Consider the following 12,717-nt stretch of genomic DNA (forward strand, 5'->3'; position numbering starts at 1 on the left):
TATAATTTATTATTGATGATGGCTCTTTATTTGTAAAAGTGAAATGTTCAATGCGTGTAAACCCCACTTCCTCGCCACCCCCATCTCTCATTCCTTACGCCTGATTTATGTGTAGGCAAGGATTTTCTGAGCGTACAAAAATCTACACTTACTCCATTCTAAGTTAGTTTGGAGTAAGTTTTCACTGCCTAAACTTGCAAAACAGGCGTAAGTGACTGGACACGCCCCCTTTTGAAAAAAAACATCTGTTCTACAATGGAACTATTCTAACTCACTAGAACTGGAGCAAACTAAATGCCGAAAATTGCAATTTCTATGATGCACCATTCTAAACTAGTTGCTCCAAAAAAAAGGAGCAACTCAGACCGAAACTTGAGCCCATAATCTTATACGTTTTGATAAGATCACCTCTCATTCTTCTGAATTCCAATGAGTAGAGGCCCAACCGACTCAACCTTTCCTCATAAGTCAAACCCCTCATGTCCGGAATCAACCTAGTGAACCTTCTCTGAACTGCCTCCAAAGCAAGTATATCCTTTCGTTAATATGGAAACAAAACTGCACGCAGTATTCCAGGTGTGGTCTCGCCAATACCTTTATAGCTGTAGCAAGACTTCCCTGTTTTTATACTCCATCACCCTTGCAATAAAGGCCAAGATTCCATTGGCCTTCCTGATCACTTGCTGTACCTGCATACTATCCTTTTGTGTTTCATGCACAAGTACCTCCAGCTCCCGCTGTACTGCGGCACTTTGCAATCTAAATAATAACTTGCTCTTTGATTTTTTTTCTGCCAAAGTGCATGACCTCAGACTTTCCGACATTCCAGTCCATCTGCCAATAATTTTTGCCTATGCACTTAGCCGGTCTATGTCCTTTTGCAGATTTTTTGTGTCCTCCTCACACATTGCTTCTCCTCCCATCTTTGTATCATCAGCAAACTTGGCTACATTACACTCAGTCCCTTTTGCCAAGTCATTAATATAGATTGTAAATAGTCGGGATCCCAGCACTGATCCCTGCGGCACCCCACTAGTTACTGGTTGCCAACCAGAGAATGAGCCATTTATCCCGACTCTCTGTTCTCTGTTCGTTAGCCAATCCTCTATCTATGCTAATATATTACCCCAACCCCGTGAACTTTTATCTTGTGCAGTAACCTTTTATGTGGCACCTTGTCAAATGTCTTCTGTTAGTCCAAATACACCACATCCACTGGTTCTCTTTATTCACCCTGTTCGTTACATCCTCAAAGAATTTGAGCAAATTTGTCAAACATGACTTCCCCTTCTGTGCTTACTCTGCCTGACCGAATTTTGCTTTTCCAAATGTCCTGCTACTGTTTCTTTAATAATGGACTCCAACCTTTTCCCAACCACAGATATTAGGCTAACTGGTCTATAGTTTCCTGCTTTTTGTCTGCCTCCTTTTTTAAATAGGGGTGTTACATTTGCAGTTTTCCAATCTGCTGGGACCTCCCCAGAATCCAGAGAATTTTGGTAAATTACAACCAATGCATCCACAATCCCTGCCGCTACTTCTCTTAAGACCCTAGGATGCAAGCCACCAGGTCCAGGGGATTTATCTTTAGACCCATTATCTTACTGAGTACCACCTGCTTAGTGATTGTGACTGTGTTACATTCCTCCCCCCCCCCCCTCCCCCCCGCGCCATAGCCCCTGGACTATCCATTGTCAGAATATTGTTAATGTACTCTACCGTAAAGACTGATACAAAATATTTGATCAGAGTTTCTGCCATCTCCATGTTCCCCATGACTTATTCCCCGGTCTAATCCTCTAAGGGACCAACATTTACTTTAGCCCCCCTTTTCCTTTTTATATACTTATAGAGACGCTTGCTATCTGTTTTTATATTTTGCGCTAGTTTACTTTCATAGTTTATCTTCCATTTCATAATCATTTTTTTAGTCGTTCTTTGCTGGCTTTTAAAAGCATCAGTGCATAATCTCATTAAAATTCCTTTCTTGAACAATCAGAGGCAATCCTGGGATTTATTTTTCAGTTGTGTGGTCTGAACAGCGAGAATGACAATGTCGCCAATTCCCAATACGGTAATGTTGTGACCAATTATGTTGTGCGGCACGATCGTAGCCTGAGGTGTTGAGTGTCACAGCGACAATTCGAAACGGTCACGTTGCTTGGCAGTTTGCTGCGTTCCAAGGAGGTGCGATCGGAATTGCTGCCATTGTTCAGGCAGGACGCTGCATTGCATTGGTACTGACAAACAATTCCTCCCGCGCCGCACGGACAGAACGCTGCGCTGAACCGCGGAATTCGATCGGAGTGTTCCGACAGAACGCCGCGGTCCTCGGGGTTCGATCCGATTGTTCTCGGCGAACGCTGCGCTGCTCGGGATTCCAGCGTTATCCCAACCACCCCCCCCTTTCACCCCTCCGACTGATCGCCGCCGCGTTTGCCGGCGGATCCCGTCTTGAGCTCGGTCGCGCAGCGCGGCTCCCTGCGCCCAGCGGTGATTTAAAGGGCCCCCGCACCCAACACCTCAGCCTCGACTTGATTCCCGGAAGTGACGGCCCCTTGGTGGATACCGGAGACCGCTGGAAGATGGCGGCTCTGCACTCTGCTGGACTGTGAGGTGAGTATGTCGGGCGGGCGGGCGCTCTCTACGGCTCCGGTTTTTAACGCTTGCGGCCAGTGTTTCTGAGGCTGCAAGGCGACCTGTCCCGATGAATGCACAGAAGGGTGTGGGCGGACTTCAACTTTAAGTGCCTCTTTTGAAATTGTGTGGAATAATGTAAAGTTGTGGGCACTGTTGCAGCGACTCCGGGACCGGCTTCGCGCTCCGATTTCTGAGAGTCTTTAACAAAATAGAAGCAGTGTAACAAGCCGTTTGTTCACCGCAGTTCGTCAGTGTCCCGGGGAATGTAAAGCACTAGCGCGGCTCTTGTGTTGTGATCGTTTGTGTCTCGTAACGGTTTAATTCTCGTCGGCTCTGTGCAAGAAAACTATTTTTTGTTTCTGAAGTCTAGTTTTTTTTTTAAGTTGTCTAGTTTGAGTTTATCTTTTTAATTCCTGACTTAAGCCGAGTAGCTGTATTTGCCATTGTGTTACCCCTCTCTCCTCGATTCTAAAGCGCTCTTGATGTTGCATTGATTTTACTGCTGTCACGATTGTAAAGTCTTGAGATAAATTGTTTTTTTCAAACGTCACCAAAGAGGAAAGACTAAAGGAACGAGTCCGGGTTTTTGTCTGCGCTTTAAATGTTTTGCAGTGTTCCAACTAAAATGTTTCACTAAATTTAGACGGGATGTTTTGAAAAGCTGGAATGTTTCCCCAAGCTTAAGATTTTTTAATTGTAGTTTACTGGCGAACAGGATTACTTGATGGGGCTTTTTAATGTCTGGTGCCTAAGGGGTTGAGTCTCCTGATGGCAATAATTCTGCAAAATGTGTTAGTCGAATATAATTTTGCTGTCAAGGGGATTTACTAAAAATGTTTTTTGTACATATTAATTTTGAACATTGTCTCTAGTTAATATATTTTACGTCGTATTATAAACATACTTTTAAATGGATTTATTTTGCAATCGGATCTGATGGGCACAGTGGAAAAGTTTCCTGTACTGGGTTATGTAACTGGGCCAGGAAGTATTGGGTGAGTATTGAGTTTAGTGCCAGGGCCTCTTCTAAAAGCTGAGTGATTTTTCAGCTCCTATTTTCTTCATTTGCTGATAAAAGGTTTAATCCACCAATGTTTCTATGTTTCTATGTTTCTAACATTATCACCAATACTATGGGAAAAGATCTTGAGGGGAGATTATTTTTTTCACTTGTCAAAACTGATTCCATAAATAATTTTTAAAAGGGAGTTGGACAGGTACTTGTGGATGAGGAACTTGCAGGGTTACGGACAAAAATTAGGGATGTTGGACAAAACACAACTGCTTTCAAAGAGCAAATTAAAACACGACTGTCTGAATGGCCTCATCCTGTGTAAGTTTCTATGATTGCTGAATAAGAGTAGCTGGTATTTGGTTTGTGTGATTTTTGTTTCTGATTTTCTGAGACAGTGGTGTTAAAAAAAACAGTGCAGGGTTGGGTTGCTCTTCCCATGTAGTTTACAACCAAAAACCATGCATTATTTGTGCTGCTATACCCCTCGGATTCCTTTTTAATTGTTCTGATTCTCAAACAATTGTAGCACTTGGCGAATTGCAATGTGTCAGCTTTTCCAATTGACTTTTTGATAGCTTTCATTTCATGAGATTTTGCTTTATGGTATCCTTGAAGTGTTTGCATTGTCTTTCACAACAGTTTCCCCTCCCTCAACTGAGAATCCTGTAACCCCCACAGGAAAAACTGCTGCGTGCCATTGATTTTATGAACTTTAACACATTTGAAATTCATTTGATATTTTACAAGGTCAACAGTGTATTTTTTTTTTATGATTAGTCAGTCCAAGCAGAAATTTTAACATACTTTGAAGAATCTTTTTCCAATTGTAGCCAAATTTCTAAAACTGAACTTTACTGTTTTGATTTTTCTTTTGCTTTTCTCTCTCAAATCCTGACCACCTGAAGCCATGCAGTAAGCAAGGTGCTGGGACTTTTTTTTAAAGGAAAACTAAAATGTTGGAAAAGTGAAATAAAAACATGAAATGTTGTTGATGCATAGTAGGTGTGTCAGCACCTGGAAAGGGATAATGCCCCTCCCAATCTCTAATCCCCTCCAGCCCCACAACCCCACCCAAGATAACTGCGCTCCTCTAATTATGCCCTCTTGAGCATCCCTGATTATAATTCTTCATCCATTGATGGCCGTGCCTTCTGTTGCTTAAGTCCTAAGTTCTGGAATCCCCTCCCTAAAACTTTCTGCCTCTCTACCTATCTTTCCTCCTTTTTAAGATGCTCCTTAAAACCTACCTCTTTGACCACGCATCTACCCTAATTTCTCGGTGTCAAATTTTTTGTCTTGTCAGACTCCTGTGAAGGACGTTGAGACATTTTACTACATTAAAGGTGCTGTATAAGTTACAAATTGTTGCTACCTGAAAGGTTCTGGTTGCCTTTTACACTTTTTCTCTTTTCAGAGGCTGATCATAGAATATTGCAGCACAGAAACAGGCCATTGTGCTTTGCTCCACATAAGCCACCTAGTCTAATCCCACACACCTAATTTCATACCCATTAATATTTCTCACCCTCCAACAACTATCTCACAACTCTTTCAACATGCTTCAACAGTGGACTGTGGCAGACAATTGTGCATTTCCCAACCATCCTCTTTAAAGAGACTTCTTCCAACCTATCCTTCAATTCTTTTTGTGATCATCTCAAATTTGAGCTCCCTTGATACACTTGCATATTTCCAATCTTTTAAATGAACAGTAGGCAGTCCCTCGAATCGAGGATGACTTGCTTCCACGTCAAAAAGTTCACAGGTGTTTCAATGAAGGATCTAAAATTCCAGATCCCAAACTAAACCTCAGAATGGAAGATGCCTGTGCGTGGATTTTTTAACATGTGGTGGCTGTTGCACACCAGCCACCACACAGGCTTGACAACTAGGTCTTGGTCCAGTGGCAAGGGTTAACCAAGACGACTGAAGACCTGCTCTGCTGCACGGATCACAGTGTGGGCTGGCCTGTGCTGCCCCCGCGCATGCGCCTCTCCTGGGCCCCCGCGCGCACGCCCTTCCTGAGCCCCCGCACTCCTTCTCCCCGACAGTAGGTGTGGTTCAATAGCAGTATTTCTATTGTGTAACACCAATGCCAATGGCATGCACTCCCCAACACGCAGATCTCTCTCAGCCAGCTGTGACCCAAAAGTAAACTGACTGGAATGACCTGGTAAAAATGGGTCTTGCCCATTTTCGCCTTGGTGAATTCCAACAAGTTTATCATTGCATTGCAACTAGCTGCATGAGATCTGTGCATTTGGAGCACAGGTCTTGTTGTTTGAAAGCACCTCCGGTGTTTGAGTGTTGACAGATGCAGGGAACGTCAGAGCCTGATCCATTCCTTAGCCAGCATCCACCAATGTATATATTCAGCACTTTTTATGTAACTTGTTGGGCAATTATTATTTTAGATTGTGCCAAGATATTTTCTTTTAATTTTCAATTCTAGTACATTGCCACTTGATTCCTATGATCTGAATACTATCGTTTTATTGTATGTGGTGTTTTCACCCTTTTGCTTTCATTTTTGTGAACATGTAATCGTGATTTTTGAGACTCCCAGGAAGTTACCAGTGTACAAACAAGAAATATTTGGACCCAAAGGAGCCTGGCAAAAGGATAAGCCTTTTCCAAGATGTCATTTGTTTTTCTCCCCGGCCATCCTTGATTGATATCAGCTAATAAGTTTAGTTGAATGCAAAGATCTAGCATTTTTCATTATACCCTTGCTAATTATCAGCTTCTATTACTCTAGGAATGAGTTTCAAATTTAGTGAAGAATCTGACTGAGGGAAGGAGGTTGGTAGGAGAAGGAATACTCGGTCTGTCCTAGGTGGAATAAATGCACATTGGGGTGGAGGATGCTGGGATGATCTTTTTGTATGCATGTTTTCAAATTCTGTACGTCATAACAATGGAAATGGATAGTATAATTAGATGGTGCAGTAAATACTTTGGTGCAGTTTGTACAAGATAAACTTAAAGTTAATGAGAATTTGACTAACATTCAGTTCTGTCGTCTGCTGCCTGATATATGGATTACTTAATAAAACAGTGGGTAAGGCAGGAGTGCAAAGATTCATGAGTGAGTTACTGTATTCCGTATTTGTTGACTACCATGTATCTTGCATAATCCAACTGAATTGTGAAATTGGTGTGCAAATGAAGGCATATGAAACTCTTGGCAATTTGCAGTGAAGTCTATACACCTGCATGCATTTTTGAATCAATCTGAGTACAGAATTAAATCTAGCTCAAGATGAGTTGTAATGTCCTTTAGGCACTATGACTAGAAATATTTATTTTGTGAAAATTTATGGTTTCTGAATTTAAAACAACTTGCAGGGTTTGAAGTAGCAATTTGTAAAAGGTACTAATTTTTTTGTAGTTTAAAAATGCATTGTTTTTAGATGCATACAATTTATTCTGCTCAGTTGTGCTGACATTTCTGCATTTACAGTATTTCCTTTTGAGTTAAATTGAAAGCGTATTTATGTTCCCTTCAGTGAAACAAAAACCAATGACTTGTTAGCTGCTCTGAAGTAGTATACTAACCACTTGCACCTCCATTCGCAGGAAGTTTTACTTCATAGATCTGCAATGACAAGGTCCACACTTCCATTTTCTGACTATCCTGTTCATTAGATATATAGAGCACAGCGATAGTTAACATTGGCACTCCCAGTTACTGCTGAGAAAAAATATCTGAAATTGCTTCAGAAGAGAATACCTAAAAGCAGGGCTGTAGTTCCTGAAAGATTGACCTAGCATCGTGGAGGAGGGAGTGAGTGGTTGGCAAAGGTTTCCAGTAGTGGGGAGGGATTTGAAGCAGAGTAATCAACGTGAAATCAACTTCCTTTGGTACAAGAAACCTGTGGACATGAGATATTAGGTGTGCGGGATCGCAAGGTTCCAGGTTAACTTAACAATTACATGCTGTTGGAATGATTGTGTCTTAAGTTAATGTATGGTTTCATATTCAGCTTGATCGAGTTGGCCTACTTTAAACCAGCCTGAATAATGTGAATTAAAAATGTTCTGCCAGCAACCTGAGTAAAGTGCAGCATTGACTGAAAACCATTGAACTCTTGGCTTATCAGATATTTTGAGACATAATAGTGCAAGAATTGTATCTCCGAATGTTGTTTATTCAGTACTCTGAACACGCAAAGAAAACTTGATTGTCACAACTATTATAATTTGTTTTGTGTCTGGTAAAATGGTATAATTAACAGTGGTATAGCCTAAGTTGGGTTCAAATTAACCTAATATCACTGTTTAGTATTTGACACGCCTCAGTTCAGCATTTGTTTTTTAGATCACTCAGACTTAAACAGAATCATAGAGTACAGTATCTGGTATGCTGCTTTACAAACCTGTGTTTACTAATAGTTACAATGTACTGCAGGCATCATGACTGGAAATATGAATCTCTCAATCTCTTTCCTCCAGAGGTAATTGCATAAACAGTTGAATCATCTTCTACGGTTAGCTATTCCCGTCTCCCTCTGATATGTTGTTACATCTCTTCAACATTGATTATGGCATCAAGTTTATGCATTCTGTGAATACTTCACAACTGTCCTGCATTTCTGATCATCAAGTGTCAGCTTCTGTTTCTTTTTAACTCTTACTATGATAACTAAACTTCATGTTTCAAAAATATATACTTTATTTATGTAACATTTTTCACAATACATTTGAAAACAGTTCAGTACATTAGGATGCTGTCAGCAATTCCATACGGTACATTTGGTTACATGACATTTCAAGGTACAGTTCAGTACAATCCACAAATTGCGTTACATGTAGCATTATACAAATGAAAGTAGTACATGGAGCTGATAAGAACAGATTTACATTACATTCCAAAATACAGTCCAGAAATCACATTGCATATAGCACTACACAGGCGATATCGGTACACGGTGCTCGATTTACACAGACTAACAAGTACATGTTCACTCTAAACTGTTCCAATGTCATACAGCCTGAGGGGCTTTTTATATTGGTTCTAACCCCTGCTATTTTTTTTTTTTTAAAACAGCTATGATAACTAAACTTCTGCCTGAACTGAACTAAATGAGTTCTCCAAGTAAACTGCAATCCATTCCTCTGACTGTCTTTATATACTCTGGCAAAATAGCCTTTTTTGTATCTGTTTTAAAATTAAATAAACCTTCAGACAATTTGACACATTTGATCATTCCTTAAACTTCGAAATCCAATTCCACTAATACAAAACTATCTATTGCATTAATCGGGATCAGGGTTTGGCCCTTAGTGACAATAGATGCCATTTTTAAGATGTTTTTACAAGTTGGGCCTCCTTTATTTGCTGTCAACTGTTCTAAACTAGATGAGAGTGTTTGCTTCAGCCTGTTACTAAATATGCTTTCTTGGGAATTATAGCAATTTAGGTGTTTAAGTTAGGAAACCCCCAAGTTTGAATGATCAGAAGTTTATTTTTTGACCCTGGGCCAACCTTGCTTTTAGTATTCATACTTTTAAGCACAAAATCAGCCTTGTGGTAAGTATTTATTTATAAAGGTAATAGTGGAGTTTTAATCCTATTTTGCCCTGTCATGGGTTTCCACTCCTAATTCTTCTTGTGCTCAGTATGTTTTAAGACTTTTGATAACGCTCTTGGTTGACATTGTTTTAATTAGATGAGTGCTGTCATCATTGCCGGCCCCTTGAAATGAGTATGACTTGCTTCCACGCCAAAAAAGGATGAGTTCACAGGTGTTTCAACAAAGGATGCAAACTACATCCTCAAGGGTGGAAGATGCCTGTGAGTGGATTTTTTTTAACATGATGGCTGTTGCACACCAGCCTCCACACGGGCTTGACAGAGCTAGGTCTTGGTCCAGTGGCAAGGATTACCCAAGATGACTGGAGGCCAGCTCTGCTGCACAGACCTAGTGCGCGCACATATCGCAGTCTGTGCTGGCCCTGAACTCGTGCTTCCCCTGGGCCCTGATCACGTCCCTCCACAGTCTGTCGCCGCTCCTTCACCCCGACCTTGCCGCTCCTGCTGTATCTGCCCACGCTCCGATCACCGACCTGGACCTTGATGACATCACTGTTTGCTGCCGTCGCCCTCCTGCACCAGCTCGCACAGCTCCCTGGAGTGCTGTATAGTTTGTGTAAAAGCACAAGAGTGAGAATTGTTTTAAGTGACATTATTGGAATCCTGTGTCTAGTTGGTGGTCTTAAGGCCCCAAGTTTCCACATGATTTGCTCCTGATTTTTAGGAGCAACTGGTGGAGAACGGAGTATCTTAGAAATCGGAATTCTCCACATTTAAGTTTTCTGCAGTTCTAGTCAGGTAGAACAGTTTCACTTTGGAAGAGAATTTTTGTTTCAAAAGGGGGCTTGTCTGGCCACTGACGCCTGATTTGAAAGTTTCCAGAGTGAAAACGTACTCCAAACTAACTTAGAATGGAGCAAGTGAAGATTTTTGTAGGCTTGAAAAAACCTTGTCTACACTTTATAAAAAAAAAAATTAGGCGTTGGGAATGAGGTGGGGGGGGGAGGGGGAAGGGAAGTCATTAAATTCTACAATAAATCCTTAGTTATACTTATACAAATATTATACAAATAAATCCAACCTGAATAAAAATTTATAAGCAAAGAATAGATTAAATAAACCATGTTCCGACCTGTGTGAAAGTGCTTCAGGCAGGCCTTTCAGGCAGCGGTTTCCCGACGGCAGGGGGAGGCAGTGAGAAGGCTGCAGGAAGCCTCATTGCTTGAGACAGCCGTTCCCGACGGGCCTGACCGACGGTGGTGGGGGGAGGCAGGGTAAGGCTGCAGGAAGCCTCATTGCTTGAGACAGCCGTGCCCGACGGACGGCAGGGGGAGAAAGCTGCAAGAAGCCTCAGTGCTGACCATGGAAGGGCAATGTGGCTTTATTAAAAAATGTTAAAAATTGAACAGCTACAAAGAATTTGAATAGTCTCAAACAAGTGCATGTGTCCTGTTTATCACAGTCTATCTTTAATTACAGAATGCACTCCCTCACCCTCACACAGAAATATCAAGAAAATTAAAATACAAGCCTTTGCAAGGGGTCAATAAACAAATTTTCACTTTTTCTGCAGCACTATTTTAAAATGGCCGAGTGCCAATCGTTTTCTTCACACTGCGTGTGCGCGAACGCTCCAACGCGCACGCGCAGGGTTGCCGGCACGAAAAAACTCATTTAAATTGTACCCGCCCCCTCCTACTTACAAAATCGGCGCGAGTGGTAGGCTCCGCCCCCTGGGCGCCGCGCCAAGCAGACATCGAGCTGCAAAGCGCTCGAGAATAGCGTGTTTTTTTTCAGGCGCCGTTTTCGGCGCGGAAAACGGGTGCCCAGCTCGGAGGGGCGACTGTTTTGCCGCGTGTGGAAACTTGGGGTCTAAATACTTAAAATGTTGTGGGGATGTGTGTAATCAATTAGTAGTGACAGTAATTGGATTATGAGGTGGGATTACATCAGTTGGGCAAGATCTGGCTTGTTTGTTTTGGTCTCCATTTGTTTCCATTCGTCAGTGAGACAGGAACACCAGGGTACAAATTTAAAATAATTCAGAAGAATTAAATGGAAGATTTAGAATATGGAATTGTTTGTGACAAAATGTTGTTGGAGCAGAATCCGTAAATTAACTTTGAATAAAATTGGTTACTATCTATTCCTAATTCTACTTTTCATAATTTATTTTCCAAGTTGGGTGATGTATAATGAGAAGGGACTAATTAGCAGTCTTGTTGTGCGAGGCCCATAGAAACATAGAAACATAGAAAATAGGTGCAGGAGTAGGTCATTCGGCCCTTCTAGCCTGAACCTTGGGGAAGAGTGACCATAATATGGTAGAATTCTTTATTAAGATGGAGAGTGACACAGTTAATTCAGAAACTAGGGTCCTGAACTTAAGGAAAGCTGACTTCGACGGTATGAGGAGTGAATTGGCTAGAATGGATTGGCAAATGATACATAAAGGGTTGATGGTGGATAAGCAATGGCATACATTTATAGATCACGTGGATGAACTTCAGCAATTGTCCATCCCTGTCTGGAGTAAAAATAAACAGGGAAGGTGGCTCAACCGTGGCTAACAAGGGAAATTAAGGATAGTGTTAAATCCAAGGAAGAGGCATATAAATTGGTCAAAAAAAGCAGCAAACTGGAGGACTGGGAGAAATTTAGAATTCAGCAGAGGATGACAAAGGGTTTAATTAGGAGGGGGGGGAAATACAGTATGAGAGGAAGCTTGCCAGGAACATAAAAACTGTGCAAAAGCTTCTATTGATATGTGAAGAGAAAAAGATTAGTGAAGACAAATGTAGATCCCTTGCAGGTGGACTCGGGTGAATTTATAATGGGGAACAAAGAAATGGCAGACCAATTGAACAAATACTTTGATTCTGTCACAAGGAAGACACAAATAACCTTGATGTACAAGGGAACCCTTGAGAAGGAGCAACTGAAGGATATCCTTATTAGGTGGGAAATTGTGTTAGGGAAATTGATGGGATTGAAGGCCGATAAATCCCTGGGGCCTGATTGTCTGCATCCCAGAGTAATTAAGGAAGTGGCCCTAGAAATAGTGGGTGCATTGGTGATCATTTTCCAACAGTCTATTGACTCTGGATCAGTTCCTATGGACTGGAGGGTAGCTAATGTAACACCACTTTTTAAAAAGGGAGGGAAGAGAGAAAGCGGGTAATTATAGACGGGTTAGCCTGACATCGGTAGTGGGGAAAATGTTGCAATCAAATATTAAGGATGAAATAGCAGCGCATTTGGAAAGCAGTGACAGGATCGGTCCAAGTCAGCATGGATTTATGAAAGGGAAATCATGCTTGACAAATCTTCTGGAATTTTTTGAGGATGTAGCTAGTAGAGTGGATGTGGTGTATTTGGACTTTCGAAAGGCCTTTGACAAGGTCCCACATAAGAGATTGATGTACAAAATCAAAGCACATGGTATTGGGGGTAATGTACTGGCGGGGATAGAGAATTGTTTGGCAGACAGAAAGCAAGCAGAGAGTCGGGATAAACTGGTCCTTTT

The 12,717-nt window shown here is 41.6% G+C and overlaps 1 protein-coding gene across 2 annotated transcripts in view; it reads left to right on the plus strand.

The window, feature by feature from the left end:
- The first annotated feature begins 2,254 nt into the window (after positions 1-2,254).
- Positions 2,255-12,717, plus strand: part of pik3c2a (phosphatidylinositol-4-phosphate 3-kinase, catalytic subunit type 2 alpha) — a 142,762-nt gene continuing 132,299 nt past the window's right edge. For both annotated transcript variants that reach the window (XM_070899893.1, XM_070899894.1), the window contains exon 1: positions 2,255-2,616. The gene's annotated coding sequence lies outside the window, so the exon portion shown is untranslated. The remainder of the gene's footprint in view (positions 2,617-12,717) is intronic.

This window comes from Pristiophorus japonicus, chromosome 14 (assembly GCF_044704955.1).
Source record: "Pristiophorus japonicus isolate sPriJap1 chromosome 14, sPriJap1.hap1, whole genome shotgun sequence".
In the NCBI taxonomy this organism is placed as follows: domain Eukaryota; kingdom Metazoa; phylum Chordata; class Chondrichthyes; family Pristiophoridae; genus Pristiophorus; species Pristiophorus japonicus.